The sequence below is a fragment of the Rhinolophus sinicus genome, linkage group LG10 (genome assembly GCF_036562045.2).
Source record: "Rhinolophus sinicus isolate RSC01 linkage group LG10, ASM3656204v1, whole genome shotgun sequence".
Taxonomy (NCBI): Eukaryota; Metazoa; Chordata; class Mammalia; order Chiroptera; family Rhinolophidae; genus Rhinolophus; species Rhinolophus sinicus.
In genome coordinates, this window is record NC_133759.1 from 75,514,984 (window position 1) to 75,524,398 (window position 9,415).

A 9,415-nucleotide genomic window follows, 5' to 3' on the forward strand; every position below is an offset into this window, starting at 1 on the left:
TCAGATACTAAAAGCTGATTTAAATAATGTTGAATTTCCCAGAAATTCTACTCTAATCCAATATATGGACAATTTACTCTTATGTTCTAGGAAATATTAGATTATTAAGAGGACACAACTTACCTATTACAATAGCTAGTCATAAAAGACATTGGGTCTCAAAGGACAAGCTTTAATTCTGTTTTCCCCAAGTAAAATACCCTAGTTATCTAATATCTAAAGATAGGCTACTAATTAACCTAGACTTAGAGGAATAATAGCCCTTCCTCTTCAAATAACAAAAACAGCTTAAAGGATTCCTGGGTCTGACTACATGCTCTCAATTAGGTTCCAAGTTTTTCATTAAGGCTTAGCCTCTATATATCTTATCAAAACGAGGTCAATCTGATCCAACTCAATGGAACCCTGAAGGGAAACAAGCTAAAGATCTAGACAGTTAAACTCAGTAGTTAAAGGGCTCTCTTCCTGCATGACAGCCATCTCTGCTACAGTCATGTTATGCAAACAGGATAGTTATAGATGCTCCTTTATTTATGTTACTCATTCTGTTAACTCCTTATTGAACACAACGTTTCTGTCAGCCGACTGACTTCTTATAAAGCACTCTTGCTTTCTGCACCTAATATTACTTTAAGTCAATGTAACAGTCTGACTCAGCAACTTTATTATCCTCTTTACAGGATGCAGACATCCACAAGTGTGTTTTTCTTACCAACCACCTTCTTGTTTCTAGGAATGATTTACAGGTAACCCTGAATGATAATGCTGACTCTTATGGGAAAGATAAACAGAAACATTACCAAGCTGGATATATAGTAACTTCCATGGTAAACATAAATTTAAGTTTCTTATTTACCTGAATAAGATCTACCCAACAACCGAAAATAACTGATCTAACAGGAAGTTGTAAATGAGCCAAAGATCAAATAGCCAATATTTACATTGACAGTTGCTATACCTTTGGTGTAGCTCACAACTTTGGAATGTTGTGGAAGCAGCAAGCCTTCTTAATTTCCTCAGGGCAGCCCATTAGAACAGAAAGCAGCTTGCAGAACTTAAATTAGATATCATACTGTTACCAGAGAGTGGGCCCTCCTCGGCGTGCTGTTCAGGTTCTTGGCGTCTTGAGCAAAGAATTGAACGAGACACAGAAATAAAGTGGTGAAAGAGTAGTTTATTAGAAAAGACAGTACACTCCAAAGGAACAGGAGCAGACCCGAGCAGTAGAGAATGGCTCAAAGGATCATTATTAAAAGAAAAAGTACACTCCAAAGGGTTTGGAGCAGGCCCCTAGCAAAGGCAAGGCTCGAGAGGTCTGACTGGCGACGACTTGGAGTTTTTATCCTTTTTTTCTCTAGAATGGGCTGTTTCTTTCCAGGCATGGGACCACTTGATTGACACCTGTGATTGACAAGGGGCTATTACCTCATCTTTTTAGACTGCGCATGTTCCTTCCCAGAATTCAGTCTGTTCTAATGATATTAATGAACTTCCAGGCATATGTATGATATTATAATGATGGTATAATGAGGCCCAGGTGAAATGAAGGTCGTTGTGGCTTTTACTGAGCAGGTGTGAGTGACCGGTTTAGTCTAGCTGGGTATTTTGTACTCATTTGTTTCCTCATAGGGGTAGATAATTACAGTGAAAAGGGGAAGTTTTGGACAGAGAGGGGAGGTCTTTTGGGCGGTCGCATTCTGTGGGTTGGGTTGGATGTGCAAGAATGTAGAGACCCAATGCCTGCCTTGTTTTCCCCTTGAGAGATGTGATCCCCATAAAATCTATATGGGAAGTTGAGGGACAGGAGGTCTTTTCTTCTGTATCTGCTTCCTGCTGGGCACAGGCATGGAGCTGTCCCTACGTATTGGGGGATTCACGGAACTCTCCCTATCTGATCTTAGATGAGAGGAAGGGGTCTTGAGATCTGCCTGGAAGACCGTGTTGGCTTCTTTGGTTGGGACTGGTAATCTTGCTGGGGTATCCGCTGTATCGCCAAGGCCCCTGAATGAGGAAAAATAGATTTTGGTTAAACAGAGTTAAAAGTGTTGGCCCAAGAAGCAAGACCCAAAGCCATCCATGCAAGGTGGCTGTGTGATAGAAATTCTGTTTAGCTTTGTGGAGGCTGTGGTTTTCTTTGGTTAATCCGGTCATTCAGGTGGCAGTGTTCACCCAGGAGCTGGGCCTGGAATGGCCTGGAGCAGGGGAAGGGGGCTTCCTATGATTCAGGCTAGGAACAATATTCTGTTTAAGATTAAAAAGCTAATTTGAAAGCTAATTAAGATCAGGAACTAAGGAGCTAAGAAACTCCTTTGGCCCGTATCAAAACAGTAACCGAAACAACTGGCAATTATCAAAATTCCAGAACATTCTAAGGCTGCCACCATGGAAGCAAAAGAAAATAATTTAGTTGATATGCAGCTAGACCAGCAACAATAAACAGCCAAATTATCCAGACTTGAGAATGTTTCTTCTCCCTATTAAATCATTAAAAGGCTCTTTTACAGTTCCAATGGACAGCTGCAGAAGAAGAAAATAAAATATGACAACAAAAAGGGGAAAACTTTGACCTAAACAGATATAGCTTAGCATGTACATGAGCTAATGCATTGGGGTCTTAGAAAGATGGTTTCATGGAGTAAAGAATATTATTGAAAACCTTCTACTGTAGCTCATAAGATGTACAGCAGACGTTCTATCTGTCCAAATGTAACCCTGGAAAATCACTCCATGGGTCCCAAGGACATTTCCCTTTTCCTTTAGGTCCATTTGAGGTATGGTAATTGGATTTTATCCAAATGCCACCATCTCAAGAATACAAATATGTATTAGTCATGATTTGTTTGTTGTTTCACTGGGTTGAGACATTCCCTTGCAGGAAAGCAACAGACTTACTGGTAGGTAAATTATTTATAATAATAATAATAATCCCCAATTGGAGAATTCCCTGTGAGTTACATAGTAACTGAGAGACTCATTTCACTAGGCCAATAATATAATCTATTTGTAATATTTGGCTTCTTTTACCTCATTTTCATTGTGCTTATCCCCCAGTCCTCTGGATTGGTAGAGTGTACAAATAGTAAATTAAAACTCAACTAGGTAAATTTTCAGAAGCTTTTAATCTCCCTTGGCCAAAAGCCCTCCTTATAGTACTTCTCAACCTGAGATACACTTTCGGTAAACACAGGCTTTCTCCTCATTGGTCATTGTTCACATTATGTGAAGGGACATGTGAACCAATCTTACTAAAAGGGGACATTCTACATTATTATCAAGGACATCAATTATCTGAAAGAAAGAGACAAATTAGTAACCGATTCATTTCAGTGTGCTCCCAGAAGACGAAGATTTCAAGGAACACGACTCACAACCAGGAAATTTTGCCGATTGGAGAAGACATCAATTAAAGACTCTCCAACTTTGTCAGAAGGGACCTATCAGTGGATATCAAAGACTCCTCAAGGACGAGAAGCCACTGACATCAGGGTTAGACAGCTACCCCAAGATATCGAGAGGCCTGTGTATCTACATAATTGACATTGAACTTAAAATAACTATTTGTTTACTTGTCTTTGCCTGTCTCCTAATAATATTAGTAATGAAGATAGTTATGCTTGTTATTTAGGCTTTTCTCAAAACTTGTACTTATATAGCCCAACTGTTAATAATTGCTGAAGGTATATAAGATAACTTTTATATTATCAATAATATTATTTTTATGGTTTTGAAATTTAGAAGGAATGTTATTATAGAAGGAAGAAAAGGGATGTGTATGTATTTTTGAGAGAAGTTAAAAGGAAGTAGTATGTCCTAGTAAGTTGATTATTTCTGAATGAGAAAAAGGAGACAAACTGAGGACAAGTGAAGTTGTAGGTTAGTGGAAAAGAAATATTGAGAAAGGAATTTTATATTAGATCCCACTTATGCTTACCCCCTAACTCAACATAGACTACTAATTCTATTAATTCAGATAGAATCTGATGTGGATGTATATATATATTTTTTAAATGGCCCTCTATAATGGCTGCTGAGGCACAGAAAATTTATTTATGAAATTTAGTGTCCTCCTGGCCTCTAGAAATTTTTAGGTAGTAATTGTAATTTACACCATTATGTTCTTACAGCCCTGACCCCTATTAAACCTTAAAGTTATAGTTCCCAGTTATACAACTAGCAGAAATCAGATTAATGAATGACATTTGATTGCTTCCAATGTAAAGTAGACAGGCCATATTAAATCAAAAAGGTAAATGGTTATGTCTCCGATCAAACTGGAATTCTGAATTTACCCAATCCTGGCGTCGTATCCACCTCAACAAACAACAATATATGGTATGTGGGAAGGGGACTTTTTTTGTTGGGAAGGGTTAAAAATTCTTCTGTCATGCTGATTTCTATTGTAATGACACCAGGTTTATAGTAAATGCAATGGGAATATAGTATAATACTAAAATCATAGGCAAATTAACTTTGCCTGAGGTTAATAAAACCGATGATAATAGTGATAGTGAAAATCCAATATACGGGGAAATTGAACTTAATCCTCTTCTTGAAGTCCTTTCTATGGAAACTAATTGGCCAAAAGAAAAAGTTGGCAAAAAGAAAAAGGAATATAGTCAATAATATTATAATTACTGTGTATGGTGTCAGATGGGTACTAGACTTATTGGGGTGATCACTTCAAAAGTTATATAAATGTCTAATCACTACATTGTACACCTAAAACTAAAATAATATTGCATGTCAACTGTAACTGAAAAATTAAAAAAGGAAAAGGAAAAAACAGAAATCACATCTTATTTTTTTTCTCTGCTTAAACATATTGAGAGTTTCTCATTGCACCTGGAATAAAATTCAAGTCACTAGAAGACTTAGTCTCCATGTAAACTGGCTTCCTGTCTATGTCTCGGACCTTACGTGCCATTACTATTCACATTGATCACTATGTTCCTGTCACGCTGATCTTCCTTGTTGCTGAAACCCAAGCACATGTCCATACCTTACAGCGTTTGCACTTGCTGTTCTTCTGCTTGGTACACTCTCTTCCCAGATCTTCACAAAGATAGGTTCCTTCTAATTCCTTGTATCTCAGCTCAGATATCACCTTTTCAGAAAAGTATTCACTCACCATTCAATCTAAAGTAGCCACCCACTGACTCTCTTTTACATCTTTTTGGCACTTACCACTCACTTACAGGCATTAGTAAGACAGGGGGGTGTAATGGTGGCACTAAATCTTCTATTTTGAGATTTGGAACTCTAGTATAATTCAATTTAAAAAGTGTAATTTAGCTTGGGACTTTTAAAAAGTTCTTTTTCTTTTCTTTGCCTCCCTACCCTCAATGGTTCTGTTTACTTTGGCCCTTGCAGGGAGAGGTTTATCATCAGTATGGGATCCACTCCTGGCTGCAATTTAAATCTACATAATATATGCAAAGGTTGTGATAACCAGTTTAACCACACCTTCCCCTACCCCAACTGAGCAATTTACATCCTGGTTAGAAAATATAAGACTGGGCTGCCGGTTGGCTCAGTTGGTTAGAGCGCAGTGCTCCTAACACCCAGTTCTCCAGTTCGATTCCCACATGGGCCAGTGAGCTGTGCCCTCCACAACTAGATAGAAAACAATGACTTGCCTTGGAGCTGATGGGTCCTGGAAAAACACACTGTTCTCCAATATTCCCTTTTAAAAATTTAAAAAAAAAAAAAAAAGTCAGACTAAAAGACTCAAGGCAGTAGTTTCCAGCAGACTGCCCAGCTCACCCTCCTCCTACTTTAATAAATCTGTCTTCTGTATTTCTATCTGTGTCGTGAATTCACAACCCTCGAGTGAGCAACCACTACAAGCACACCTCGTTTTATTGAGTTTCGCTTTATTGTGCTTCAGAGATGTTGCATTTTTTACAAATGGAAGGTGAGACCCTTCACTAGCAACTTACTTTACTGAGGTGGTCTGGAACTGAACCTGCAATATGCCTATGTTTGAAATTTGTATTTATTTTTTCAAGTTGTCAGTTTCACCATCTACCAACTAAAATGTGAGCTCCAACAGAACAAATATTTTGTTTCTTTCCTCTATTCCCAGAGCCCAGAACAGTTTTGGGCACATAACAGCCTACTCAAATATTTGCTGAATAAAGAAGTTAGAAGTGTTAAAAGGCCTCAGGTAATAACACACTGGATTCTCTCAGATTTAGAGTTCAATCTCTCTTTTAAAAGATTTAATTTACACAATAATAACATTCAGATATGTAATAATCCTGCTGCATCAAGAACTAGAAGGCACTTTTCCAGGTTGCTCTTTGTTTTGTGCAGGTGGACAAGCCATCTATGACACATGGATTGTTTTCTCCTCTTTTTTTTTTTTTTTTAATTTGTATTGGGGAATATTGGGGAACAGTGTGTTTCTCCAGGGCCCATTAGTCATTGTCCTTCAACTAGTTGTGGAGGGTGCAGCTCAGCTCCAAGTCCAGTTGCAGTTTTCAATCTTAGTTGCAGGGGACGCAGCCCACCATCCCATGTGGGAATTGAACCGGCAACCTTGTTGTTAAGAGCTTGCACTCTACCAGCTGAGCCATCCGGATGCCCTGGTTTGTTTTCTTCTTGGTAGCTTATTGAATTGTTTTCAAATGCTTTTAGGAGTGTTTTCTGATGCCCAACTGGTATTTCTTGAAATAAGATTTTTTTTTACCTTGTTTGGTCTTGTTGAAGGAACTCATATAGAATCTGAAGGCTAGAAATAAATGATAAAGATTAATTCAAGGCTCTTAGAGTTTGCAAAGAGGAACACAGCTAGGCAAAAACCCAGCAAAAAAACAAAGAAAAGGTGAGTTCTTATAGTGAAAAGTACATTCTTGAGAATTATAGGTTGTTCTGGGATTGGTCCAGGAGGGTCATCAGTCAGATGTCAGGTGGTCTGGTTACATGTGTCCCTCAGGGCATAATAAGGGGGTTATCTGGAGGTCTGGTATATGTCCAGATGTATATCCAGGCATTGATGCAGGACTGGAAAGTTCAAAAAGCTTAAGTTCCCAGGGTAGTTAGAATAAGAATAGAATCATTTCCTTAGGCCTCAGCCTACTTGATTTTAGTAATGTAGGAGATTGATTATAGTGACTCCTTTTTATTTCTTCACTCTATTCCTCAGTCTGGACACAAGTCAGCAGTCTTTTCATAGAAACTTTCATTTATTTTGAAGTATTAAAATAACTTTGAGAGTCGATACAAGAAACAAGTTTATTTTCAAGAAGCTTGGTTTTCCTTTCCAGTTAGTTCCAGAAAAGTTCTGTTATTTGAGGTAAGATGTTAGAAAGAATTAAGTACATTTCTGAAGGCATAACAAACCATCTTTAGGAAGCAGGAATACTGAACCGTAAATGTAAATGAAATGACCAATATCTGTGTTAACATTTTTATCTTAATTTTTTAAAAATCTATTATGCTTTATGGAAATGTTAATATTTCCTTGTGTGAAACCTGCTGGTAATGTTAGCTTCTCATTCTCTTTTTTTTTTTTCCAATTTAGAATATAATCACTATTGAAGTGTTTATCCGACAGATTACATTTAAAACTGTACATTTAATTCTCTATCACTAAACCACTAGTATTATAAAAAAGAATATGCTGCAACGTTAAATTTATCAGCCTTAATTCTTAAAGGCCTTAGTGCCGTCCAATAAGATAGCCACCCAGCTACAAGTGGCTACTGAGCACTTAAAGTGTGGTTAATCCAAATTGAAATGTACTATAAAATACACACTGGCTTCTTAAGATTGTAAAAAAAGACCAACGATTGTTTTTTTTCTTTTTTCCCCAAGTCAAGTTGTTGTGCTTTCAATCTTAGCTGTGGAGGGCACAGCCGTTGCTAGTTGCAGGGGGCACAGCCCACCATCCCTTGCGGGAGTCAAACCGGCAATCTTGTGGTTGAGAGGATGTGCTCCAACCAACTGAGCCATCTGGGAGCTCAGCCGCAGCTCAGCTCAAGGTGCCAGGTTCAATTTTAGTCGCTGGAGGTGGAGCCCACCATTCCTTGTGGGAGTTGAGGAGTCAAACCCTCAACCTTATGGTTGAGAGCCCCCCTGGCCCATGTGGGAATCGAACTGGCAGCTTTTGGAGTTAGGCACACAGAGCTCCAATAGCCTGAGCCACTGGGCCGGCCTGTGGATCAATGATTTTTTAATACAGGAATGTGAAATCGATAATTTCTATATTGATTACATGAAGAAATGATGTCTGGATATATTGAATTAAGTAAATATATTATTAAAATTAATTTCACCCATTTCTTTTTACTTTTGTAATATGTAGGGTTGCCAGATAAAATACAGGATGCCCAGTTCCATTTGACTTTCATGTCTTTGCATATATTTTTTAAAACTTTTATTTCAGTGTGGTTTTTCCAGGACCCATCAGCTCCAAGTCAAGTAGTTCTTTCAATCTAGTTGTGGAGGGCACAGCTCACTGAGGCCCATGTGGGGATCGAACCCACAACCTTGTTGTAAAGAGCACCAAGCTCTAACCAAATGAGCTAACCTGCAGCCCCTTGCATATATTTTTTTAACACTACAAAACTGTTATCTGAAATTCAAATTTTAACTCGGTGTCCTATATTTTTATTGGCTACATCTGGTAACTTTATTAATATGGCTACTAGAAAATTTTAAATTACAAATTAGCTACTTACTGTATTGGACAGTGAAGCTTTAGAATCACTTTTTTCTTTTTTTACTTTTTTAAAAATTGGCGGTCAACTGTGAGTTAACTCCTGTGCAGAAATAACTAATCTCAGAAGAATATTAATCCTAGGCTGGGATTGTCAATAATCTTGAAGTTAAATTTTTACATTTGTTCTAGTCGCTAAAGGACAACAAAAGGGCTTATTACAGACCAAATATGGAAAGGGCACTTGTATTAGAATTAAAAGTCATTGCTCCCAGCCTCTCCGTTGGGTAGTTTACAGTTCAGGTTTCAAAACAATCCCTGTCACTCTTACCAGGATGCGCGATGCCAAGGGCAGCTAACTAGCAGTGAGACCCTGGGCCAGTTGCAGTACCCTCTAGGCCTCAGCAAACACTTGTGAGATGGGGGCAGTATTTTTAACACTGTACTTGAGCCTCGCTACCCGATCGCCAACGCGTCCCTTCCCCTGGCTCCGGGCTGGGTCAGCTTGGCTCAGACACCGAGGTTACGAGTCCCGCCGTCTTCCGAAAGGCAGCCAGGGCTCCTCTGGTTGGAGCCTCGGGACTGAGTCCCAGGTGCTCGCAGAGGCCGCGGCGGCCCACCCGCCGTCACGCGCGGCCCCAGCTCCGCCCCTGTTGGGGCCGCTCCGCGGGCGGCGGGGCGGGCCTTGCGGTCCAACCCCAGAACCCTCCTCGGCCTCGCGCCCTATGTAAGGCCGGTGGCTGCGGCGGGGCC

General features: G+C 39.3%; 1 long non-coding RNA gene across 1 annotated transcript; it reads right to left on the minus strand.

Annotated features, from left to right (window-relative positions):
- Positions 1-1,325: 1,325 nt before the first annotated feature.
- On the minus strand, positions 1,326-9,305 carry LOC141567263 (uncharacterized). The gene is made up of 3 exons (XR_012489776.1): positions 8,994-9,305; positions 6,692-6,733; positions 1,326-2,001 (listed from the first exon to the last, which is right to left on the minus strand). It is a non-coding gene; the product is annotated as an uncharacterized LOC141567263 (long non-coding RNA).
- Positions 9,306-9,415: the final 110 nt, after the last annotated feature.